This window comes from Tamandua tetradactyla, chromosome 14 (genome assembly GCF_023851605.1).
Source record: "Tamandua tetradactyla isolate mTamTet1 chromosome 14, mTamTet1.pri, whole genome shotgun sequence".
NCBI classification, from domain to species: domain Eukaryota; kingdom Metazoa; phylum Chordata; class Mammalia; order Pilosa; family Myrmecophagidae; genus Tamandua; species Tamandua tetradactyla.
Window position 1 is genome coordinate 38,189,013 of NC_135340.1, and position 12,093 is coordinate 38,201,105.

At 33.9% G+C, this 12,093-nt stretch overlaps 1 pseudogene; it reads right to left on the reverse strand.

Moving 5' to 3' along the window:
* Positions 1–7,629: 7,629 nt before the first annotated feature.
* On the reverse strand, positions 7,630–8,602 carry LOC143655325 (olfactory receptor 4K15-like; annotated as a pseudogene).
* Positions 8,603–12,093: the final 3,491 nt, after the last annotated feature.

Here is a 12,093-nt window from a genome sequence, read left to right on the forward strand (position 1 = left end):
AAATTCAATAGGAGGGTTTACCTTATTTTACTATTAAAGAATTATTTTGATAATTATTTCTGATATGGATATATTTTACTACATTAAACAATTCCATTCTATGTCTGGTTTATTATGATTTTTATTAAGAATGGGTGTTCAATTTGACCTAATGCCATTTTTTTTAGCTTTTAAGAAGGTCTTTTGTTTTTCTCTAATAATTAATGAATGTAATGTTATAGTCATATATGCTAGTAACATATGGCATGGTATTGAACAATGCTTAAATAAATTGAATAAACCCCATTTGATCATATTACATTAGTTCATGACATTCTACAACAGAATATGGTTTAATATTATAATTTTAATGCTAGGGTCCTAGTTTGAAAGTATTATGTACCTGATAAAAAAACATGTTTTAATCCTTTTCCAATCTTTGGGGGCAGCCTTTTCTTTTAATCATAATTCAATATGGTAGGTCAGAAATTTTTGATAGATTATCTCCACAGAGGTGTGACATGCCTAATTGTTGGTGTGAACTTTTGATAAGAGGAAATGTGACTCTACTCATTCCAGGTGGATCTTGAGTAGTTTACTGGGGACTTCTAAAAGAGGAAATATTTTGGAGAGAGCTTAGAACCAATTCAGATACTTGTAGAACAGTTGGAAATCAGATTCAACATGAGATCCAGAGTTTTGGAGTTGAAGTGCCCAGCAGATGAAAACCACGTGCCTTCCCAGCTGGCATAGGTGTTCCAGATGATATCAGCCTTGCTTGAGTGAAGGTAACCCAGTTCCTTAGTTTGGACATTTTCTCAGCACTAGAACTGTGTAAATTTACCATTTAATAAATTACCCTTTTAAAAGGCATTTCATTTCCAGTATATTGCATTCCGGCAGCTGAGCAGACTAATACAGATATTGGTACCGGAGAAGTAGGCTGCTGCTGTGGTTTGCAAATACCAAACATGTTGGAACAGCTTTTTAAATGGATAGGGAAAGATTCTGGAATTGTGTGAACCTTTATAGAAAAGGCTTAGAATGCTTTGAAAAGACTTCATAGAAATGTGGACTCTAAAGGTACTTCTGATAAGGCTTTAGGCAGAAACAATAAACGTGACATTGCAAACTGGAAGGAAGGCATTCTTTGTAGATGGAAGGCAGAATTTGAGAGTGATGAACTTGAATATTTAGCAGAAGAAATTTCTAAACTAAATGTGGAAAATGCAAGCTAGCTGCCCCTTGCCATTCATAGTAAAATGAGATGGGAAAGAGATGTTGAGAACTAAACTCTAGGGTACAAAAAATAGAAATCGATAGTCTGGAAAAGTCTGGGTTTCCAGAAAGAGAAACCCCAACGACTAGGTCTCTACCTTTAAGCAAACATAGAACCAGTCAGCCATTTCATAAAAGGCAATGATTGGAAATAGAGTTATCCAGAAAGGATTTGTGGAAAATCATATTGGCTGATGGTTATGACACAGTAAAATGCATAGAAAACCAACAAGAGTTTTGCAAGATCTGCATAGAGCAGAATCACTGGTAGTCTGGACTAAAAATTGAAGGAAAAATGGGAAAATGAATGTGGACATACCTTCCTTCAACAGCATTTCAAATGGTATTTAACATATTCCATGTAACTTTCTGTCAATTTCTTCAACTAAGTGTGAAGGAAACTTTACTTATACCTCAATTGCAAAGTTCAAGGAACAGCCTTTTTTAGCATAACTGACTTTGACTTAGATTCTTAAGTGATACATATTTGACTTTAATATCTGAGACTTTTATATGAACTGTAATCTTAACTCAAGAATAATATATCATAGGGTAAGAATCTAGTTTGACGTGAAGGATCATGTTATCCTAGAACATGATTCCTTACTTTTCTTGATAAATGTCAACTTGTTTGCCACTCTTTTTTCATTCAAAGACATTGACTGACATTAGCTCACATTGCTACTGTGTTCTTTGTCTTTTAATTATTTATTTAGAGAACTTCTTTGGATATTTTGAATTCTACTCCTCTACTTGGAATAATTATTGATCTCTTTTTTCCCCAAATTTACACTGTCTTGTTTTCCAGATGTCTTCTTTCAACATAATTAAAACTATATCAGGCAGGCCATGGTGGCTCAGCAGGCAGAGTTCTTGCCTGCCATGCTGGAGACCCGGGTTCAACTCTGGGTGCCTACCAGGCAAAAGATAAATAAATAAAATAACACCTATATCAATTTAATGTTTAGTTTTCCTCCTCCTTGTTTAAAACCCTTTGCCAAGTTGGAAATATTTATAATCTCATATATGTTTTCCATAATCATTTTCTATTTATTCTAGAAATTTTAAGGTTGTACTTTTCACTGTCTTGTCATTTATTGAATATGGGAATATATTTTAAAATGTTAAAGATGAATATTATTCCTTGCATAAGTAACTATTTAAAAATTCTTGGGAGAAAGACTCACAAAGCATTGTATACATCAATTTTTAAGAATGAAAGCAAGTATAAAAATATGTTAAATAAGCATACCATCAGTTACATATAGAATTCACATCTATATTTACTAAATTAAAGTAGACACTCAATAAGGAGTGAAAAGATAAGTAGAAAGGTGTGGGAGAGGGGAAGAGAATAAATTTAATGGATGCAAAGGAATAGGTAAAGGTAGATGCTTGAAATTTTAAGAGCATATATTTATAGTTGAAAAATACAGACATTGAAAGATTACTAAATATGGACATTGAAAGATTACAAAGTGTCTACCCATACATTTATAAAAATGATAGATATATAGATATAAGCACTAAAATATTTAGAGACAGAACCAAAACATGTAAAGATAAATAGAACAAGTAAGGAAAACATGAAGCAAGAAAATCTAAAGTCAATTGCAAAGGCAACAGAAATTTTTAACAGCTTAGAGGGGCTGTTCTTGTGTAACAAATCTGTCATTCATTCGATCAGGAACTTAAGGCTGGGTTATTTGGAGTGATCACATGGATGAAAAGACTAGTTTAGAAAATTCTTCCTTCCTATGAAATAGTTCCTTTTCAAATCTCAAAGCTTATTCTTAAAGTAAGTATTATTTTAAAATAATGGCATATATTTCCACAAAGTTAAAGGATTTGAACACATGTTAACTCATGGCTAAGACTTTAAGAATAAGACCAATTTACTATAAATTTAGATAGCAAATCCCTGTGCTAAGCAAAACAAAACACAAGCAAAACAAAAAAAAATCTTCACTTTATTTATTGGCTTATTTTTAAAAACTGTACAGTTTATGATATCTGGATGTTGAACTTAAGAATCACATGGGATTTCTTTTTTCTGAATGTCACTTTTTTTCCAAAATCATGCTGTTGTTTTCAAATGTGGATATTAATAATAATGTTTAGGAAATTCAGAAACAATAAAACATACCAATGGAAAATTTAAACAAGTCAAGCAGTATAAAAAGCTCTAGCATTCTCAGTGTGGCTAAAAAACGGATTTATAGTTACTAATTTTTTGAACACTGGTCTCCAGCATGGCAGGTGAGAGCTCTGCCTGCTGAGCTACTGTGACCCACCCCTATAATTATTCTTATTCTTATTATTCTAAGGATGCTTTCTTTAGAATAGTGATTTTCAGGCTTTTTCATCTCAGGACCTCTTCAACATCTTGAAAATTATCAAGGACTCTAAAGAGCTTTATTTATGTCAGTGATATCTGGTACTATTTACCATTTTGAAATTAAACTGAGAAAAAATGTCTATTTATACATTCATTCTAAATTGTCAATAATAAACTAACTATGCATTAACATAAATTATGGATATTTAAAAAATAACTTTTCTAGTTAACAACAAAAGTTAGTGAGAAGTGTTGCCTTTATTTACAGTTTGTATAATTCTTTAATATGGCTTAATAGTAATTTTCATTTCTACATTCAGTTTGCTGCAATCCCACACCTCATATAATCTAGAAAACTCCATTTAAATATCGAGAAAAAAATGAGAATGAAGAAAACGTATAATAAATTCATGTTATTATGAAAATAGTTGAGACCTCCAAGCCCAGAAATATTCTCAATGGCCATTAGGGGTGCAGACCAGACTTTGAGAACCACTAGTCAAGAATATCCAATTTGAGTATATTTCATTTGCCTCACAAAATTCACCTGAGAGTTGGTAGATCCAGCCTCCATGTTAACCACACAGTGCTGCAGAGCCTTTTTGAATCTTATCCCATGTCTTTCATATTTATGAATTTTATTTAAATAGTTCATTAATGATAATGATAAACACTAGCATTTTAACTTGAACTACAATGTTTGAGAACCAATGCAGGCAAAATATTCCCAAACAATATTTATCATTATCAACTGAGAAAAAAAGTATTGAATTTTCTCTCTATGTGGTTACACAGCCAAGTGCTAGGGGATGTGACAGATTCCTCAGTGAAGGAGGATCTTGGTTCCCCTGAAATAAAAAATTTTTCTTGTTTCTTGGTAGCTGAAAGCCCAGTGCCATGAAGGAAGGATGCAGACAACTGTGCTTGCAAGTCTTAGACTTCTGGCGTGCTTTCTACACCGTCCTTATTAATTTTTTTTAAATTGCTCCTAAGTGTACTAAAGCCTTACCTATATTTCAGAGATCATTAAATTTTTTAAGCTCATGTGTTTAATGCAAATTATATATTGTTTAATTATGTATGTGGTTGCCATCTTGTTTGATTTCTGTGTCCATCTCTAGAATGTATGTTCTGTGACAGTGGTTTGGAAACTCTGGCGTAATGGACAAAATAGGTCCCAAAGCCTCTTTATCCAAGGCCCAATCATTAAGAATCATTTCTCCACTTTTAAATAATACAAAATAAACCAAGGCAGAACAACAACTATAAACTGAAAAATGTGCAGCAGAGACTCATGGAGGATAAATATTAACTATCTGGCATTTACAAAGGATTTGCCAATCCTTTTTAAGGAAACAGGGATCTAGAGTGTTAAATAAACAGCTCTATAGGTAGCCTCAAGAACAGTGCTTTTCATATAATAGGTGCTCAGTGAAATATTAATGGGTAGGAATATGTGTGTGTGTAACAGTTGAGTTCAAGAAAAGTGGCTCTACTCCAAGGTTGTACTGCTTAAAAATAGAAAGGATAAATATTGATAGAGCACACAATTTATGAGTCTGCCTTGTTCTTCTCCTAGAGGGCAAAGCTAATATTGGATTAACAAATAAAACTTGTTTACATGTCCTCAGAGGTCTGTCTCATGCCTGTGTTCTACCCACCAAGGAGAGCGTTAGAGTAATACTGAAAGAGTTTCCTCCTCCTCAGGCTCACACTACAAAAAGTAGAGCTAGAGTACAAAGGTTAAGAAAAACCTTTGCTTGTCAGACTGTTTAGGCTCACCATCAAGGCTCTGTGACCATTGGCAAGTTGTTTCATCTCTCTGGGCTCCAATCTCCTCCTCTGTAAAGATGTGTGGTGATTGCACCAGTCCATAAAGTTATTGAGGGCATTAGATGAGTCACTGTGTATAGGATTGCTTTTATTTTTTTGCATGGGCAGGCACCAGGAATCGAAAATTCACATCTCCAGCATGGCAGGCAAGAGTTCTACCACTGAGCTACCATTGCACTACCCATGAGTCATTGTATATAAAGTACACAGAACTGGAACTTGAAAACTGCCTGACACATGTCAGTGATATATGAGTGTTCTCACATTTAATGTCATCATCAAAATCAAATAAGTCCCACAGCAAAATAAAATTTTCTGAGACTAATTTATATTCACAATAATAACAAGTTTTAAATTCTTATATTCTTTACCATATAAATGTACAATGTACTTTTTACCAGTCACCTGTCTTCCTGTTGTATGATTAATTTTACAAGATTCTAGAAGAGCCTCTAGAGTCCAAATCCTAGAGTTGTTTCTGGTTTTTCCATATTATTAGTAAGAGAGAGTGTGTGAGAGGTTAAGCAGAGAATCAAGTCTTCTGCAAAGATCAGAACCTACTCTACACTAGGTAATAATTCATTCTAAAAGTGTGTCCTTCTGGGACAACAAGATATCAAAAATCCAAATACAAAAAAACTGGAATAAAAAGGCCCTGGGCCATTTTCAAACTTTTAAAAATTTCTTAATTTCATTAACCTTATTCATATAATATATAAAATGAACAGAATAAATATTTCATTGAGAGGATTTCAAAAATAAAGACTTAACCCACTAAAATCCTTACTACGTCGCTTTTCGTGCACTATTAAAAAATTCAAACTAGCTAACAACAAAGTGACCTATCATGAATTTTATATACCATATTGGAAAAAAAGTATAGAATTGGGGGTTATTTTATTATTACGTGAATCTGAGTATACAGATATACTTAGAGACTAGTACATGCTTGTTTTTACATCATTTTTTATGAATTGAATAAGGTGATACTTTTGTTTCATAAATTAAAATATGCACATTATTTTTTTTTAGTCAATGAAATTATAGATTCCCTTTAGGGGATTCTGGGGAGTGGGATCTAGAAAGGAGTTAGGTAACATTATTCAGATTGAAATTAAGAAGCAGGAGAAAATACAAAAAAATACTTGAAAAAGACATGAGGGAAATCCTAAAATATCATACAGTGGGAATTCTAAGAAATGTCAGTCTCATATGATCTTGGAGGTATAATTTCACTGCTATCACAAAGGTCTAGTAATGGGGCTCCATCATCATTGGGGCCTACATTAGGCAATTTAATGTGTATTTTAACTAAAAGCCCACATAGAAAAATAGTCATTTATACTGGTATCAATCTAAAAACGTACTTTGTTTAATGAAGATAGAGACCGTTAATTCCTAGGTGGAGAAATGGTTTATGCAGGAATTCGGGTACAAATCCTCATGGAAAAGCATGATAGAAAAAAATAACCCATCTCTAAAATAACCCAGATAATTTTATTATGGTTTCAAAAATACAACCATAAGTAAATACAAAAGACAATGGTGAATAAATTTATGCAATACGGTTGTAAGGAATAAATTTATTAAGTACTCACTTTGACCAAGGATTTCTGAAAAGCGCTCTTTAATGCATCTGCTTGTTGCTGGAAAACTATTACATATGATATTTCACTGACACTATTGTCATAAATCAAGGAATTGTTTTCATGTGCTGCCACTTACCTAGTGCTAGTTTATGTGTTCTCATCTAGGTACATCATGTAACCTATATCACATGCCACCTAAAATATATCATAAATATCTATTACCTATATGTTACAGATATGTCTATTATCACTCTAAATTTGGAGTCAAAATGTTAATTTATTCGAGTAATAAGGGGGGATTTTTTTTTCACATTCATACTTAATTGACAATCACCTGTGGTCTCTTAAGCAAAAAATTCTATATCTTAAAAAAGATTTTATTTAAAAAATTTAAAGGAGGAGACAAAAATAAAAGAGTAAAACATCAATGTTTGAAGAAAAGAAATGTTAAACTACTCGCATATATTCTGTATTTTTTATTATCATCATTACATTTTCCTTCCTATTTCCCAATCAATTCTTTCCTTTAGGCAAATTGGTTTGCTTTACCATCAGACAGATTCCATTTGTGACAATCAGCCAACAATACTAAAGTGGCAACAATGCACTAATTTAATTTATTCCCAGGAAAAGAATATTTCTTAAGACAGCAGAAACCTGGCTAGGCTTCAGATATGTGCTCTTTGGTTTTGGCATAGCTGCCTTCACCTCTTTGTTTCTTAGAGTATAGATAACTGGATTTAAAATGGGGGTAAAACTGCATAGAATACAGAAAGGACCTTGTCAGCTGAATTACTACTGAAGGGCCATGCATAGATGAAGATGCACGGACCAAAGAATAGCGTGACCACCATGATGTGGGCAGTTAGTGTAGAGCAAGCCTTTGCCATGCTGGTGGAGGAGCATTTCCTGACTGTGATAAGTATCACAGTGTAGGAGATGACCAGCAGGACAAAGGAACCCATAGAGAGAAAGCCACTGTTTGCAACCACTACTAGGCTGATGACATACATGTCTATGCAGGCCAGCTTGGTCACTAGAGGGAGGTCACAGAAAAAACTATCCACCTGATTGGGACCACAGAAGGCAGGTTCACAGTAAAGGCCAACTGCCTTAAAGTATGGATGAGGCCAATACAAGATTCGATGACGACTAACATGATACACACATGGTGGCTCATGCTTGTCATGTAGTGGAGAGGTTTGCAAATAGCAACATAGCGGTCATAGGTCATGGATACAAGGAGCACCATCTTACCACCACCAAATAGGTGAAGGTAGAAAATCTGAGCCAGGCAGTCTTCGAAAGAAATAGTCTTGTGCTCTTTCAGAAGGTCAGAAATCATTTTGGGGTTAGTCAAGGAGGCTAGACACATATCTGTAAAAGAGAGGTTTGCAAGCAGGAAGTACATGGGGGTGTGAAGGCGGGCATCTGAGATCACAGTGAGGACGATGAGAAAGTTTCCCAGTAGGATTCCAGTGTAAAGTAGTAAAAATATGAGAAACAAGAAAGGCTGGAGCTCCTTAGAACTAGAGAGTCCCAGCAAAACAAATGCTGTCACCAGAGAATGATTTGTCTCATACATCGACTTTGGAAGGGATTTACCTTCACTCACCTCTGTAGGAGAAAATAAGATATAAATAAAAATACAGAACATTCATTTTATTACCCAATTTTACTTCAATCCTTAGAGATTTGGTTTCTCCTAAGATATTTATTTGGATCATTAGGCACCTGTAATTATTATAGAGATAGCTGCAAGTCAATCAAAATGAGACAAACATACTGTTTATAACTTACTGCCTCACAAATTCTTCTAATAAAGTGGAGAAGTGGTTAAATGGCCAGTAGAGAAAGTTTCAACCAATTGATTCATTCAGAAGGATGACTATTAGAGATCAAAACAACTAATTTACAAATGAAAGTCTATTTCTGAAAAGTTGTTTTTACATCACAGAAATCCTGTCTTAGAATCTATAAAAAAAGCATCATTTTTCTAAGACAATTTAAATAATAATTATTAAAAAAAGAAAAAGTATGAACTGGTAAGAGAGAATTAGAATTTCGCAAATTAGTGTTGACTGAGGTATATTAGACTCAAGGAATTCAAGTTCTATTATTCTATTTATATACCTTTCAAATACAAGCAGGACTAATCTGTGGCATAAAAAGCCTCAATACTGGATTTCCTTGAAAGAGGAAAGGGATTAGAAGTGGGTTTGGGAAAGGCTTCTGGGGTGTTGATAATATTCCTTATCTTTATTTAGGTTGACAATTACCTCCATGTGTGTTTCAAGAATGGGATGGGAGTTCCTTGCCTTGTCATGTGTTCTAATGACCTACTCCTGTAAAACCTGAAGTTGTTTTCTCACTGCAAAGAAGATAATTTTCAGAATTGACTTAAAAAACATCTCCTTCCAGAACTCAGCATTTATGCAAAGAAAAATTTTTGGGATTATCTTAATGGCTGACACTTTAATTTTATTTGTAAGGGTTTCTCTAGCTCACGCTAAAGGATTTATGGGTAGAATGGAGGCACTTTCAGCTCACTTCTTTGCTTCAGGGAAAATATTGTCAGAACAATAAGTTGATGGATGTGCTTATTCACTCTTCGGTCACTGTCTAACTTGATACATTTTGACAAAGCTCTTAAATCAAGACCTTCACTTTCTAGAATGTAAGAGAAAGGTGTTGGGCAATGCAAACTCTAAGTTTCTTTCAAATATAAGTTCATTCTTTCCTGTTCTTTCCTCTGAAGACTTTAATTGCCTATGTTACCCTGGGCACTGAGCAGTACATTTATGATAAGGGAAATTTGCTTTATGCCTTGCCAAATGAAGGTCATTTACTGATACAGTCTTTTGTTCATTTAGGGACGATCATGTACCTCCATTCCCTTCATCCCTGGGATCTCCTTTCCCAGCTGAAGCAAGAGGATTGTATGACTTGATAATAGGACTTTTTTTTAACCCGGTAAGTTCCTTCAAGTTGGGAAAAAAAACTGCAGGAATAACATTGTATAGGATAAAATCACTGCTGTATCTTCAGCCTGCTGTAAAACATTGGGCAATTTATTTAGTCTTTTAGGACTCACTGTCCTCAAGAACAAAATACATTACTCGCAAAGAAGCACTGAAACTATTTCTTAGAAGATTCTATAGGTGAGAGCTCTTGAATCAATTGTAATGACTATGTATGTAAAACATTCTTAATATTTTTTTCAAAGCTGTAATTTGTATTTTTCCTGGTAATTAAAAGTGCACAAAGTAGGTGTGATCTTCCTTATAGGGAAATGATTTTGTCATTGCTGGATGTGCTCAAGGAAAGTCAATTCTACTTGTAATATTTTAGAGTGAATTAATGAACACTTAGAGAGAATAGTTAGACAGCTCTTAAATCTCTCCTAAAAGACATCCTGTAAAATTACCCTCTGCCAAATACCTACCTTTCTGAAATATTATGAGCAGTAGATAAAGTGAAGTAGGTGCTAGGTACAATTTGCAGATGTTACCAAACATTAAGAATTCATAGTGAAGGTCTTCAGAGTCTTTCCTTCATTGATGTCATCTCCTTCGTACCTTCCCTTGTTCTTCCCTGCCTTTCAATGAATACAAGAGGACACTGACTATGCACCCTCCTTAGAAATATATTAATGAATTTCTTTCACTTACCCAAGATGAAATGAGAGAGTGGACACATTGTTTATAATCAGAAAGTCTTGGAAAGTGGTTGACAGTGTTCTGGGAATAACACTGATCAGGTGTGGAGAAGATGAGTCATAAAGCAGGTTAGTTTTTAAAGGAAATAGATACAGGATGTCTGTAGCTAGGATGTGCTATCTTGCACGTAGTGGGACAGGCCTGGGTGCACTATCCTAGTGGAATCTCCACACATTAGGGGGGCACTGGTAAATCTCAGGAATCTAACACAAGAAAGGAGATTGGGTGAAAAGAAAAGAGGCAAATTAACACTGCAAATAAATTTGCTTATTTCATATGTTGTTTGGAATTTTGCACAGTTGTTGCAGCATTGCTTTTGTTTACAAGAAGCAATTATGAAAAGCATTAGCAATCAAGGTAACTGGCAAAGACCTCACTGAAATTAAAGTTTATCATACCTCACTAGGGATCACATGAAAAGACCCGATTCTTGCTCTCTGTCCTGTGTATATTAGTAAAGTGCACCTTCCAATTTAAACCTCCTGAAATATGAATGGAAACCTTCAAGGAATTCAGCAGTGATCTCAAGGGAGGGATCAGCAATCTCAGCTATAGAATGGACTGCTCATGATGAACGATCTCCAATCAATGGATCATAGGGTGGGGACACTGGGTAACAGAAACCTTACAGTAGAGAAATCTTGCAAACACAACTTGAACCCACCCCAAATATTTATGAACTTTAGTTTAATAATGGGCATTTGTAACAATTTAAGGAAATAGAAGTTATTCAATAAATGGACTTGGTGGGAAAATAGTTTTATTTGTACAGCAGTCCTACAAACAAGTGAATTTGAGTTGGAGCAGAATTTTTAACAAAATGTTACTAGACATCAGCAAGATGAAAGAGCAAGATATTCTTAGAAGATACCAACCCACAGAAATTTTTTAAAAAGACCATGCAGAATCAGTCAGAATCAACTTTCCTGACTTTCCCAGAATAATGGAAAACAGTCCACTTTAAAACAGCCAAGTAAACACTATAATAAAAATATGTAAAAATTAGATAGAACTAATAAGAAAAAAGAATATTTAAATATTTGTTTAAAAACTCGTTTTAAGTAATTCTGTGCAAATAGGTAAAATTTATATATTTTTTTCAGTTGTTTGAGCAAAAAGTTAGATTTTTGCTTTCTGCACCACTCTGAATATCATCTTCAATAGATTACATTTATGTACATTTATTTATAGAAATGATTTTTTTATTTCTGCAGTTCTTTGATGTTATATGTATACTGTATATCAGTAAATATAGAACATTTCTTACACAATGTTTGACCTGTTTTTTATGCTCTTTAGTTTTTACTTTTTCTTGGTATTTTAAAAGTTTATGTTTTTGTTCTTGCTATTATCCATC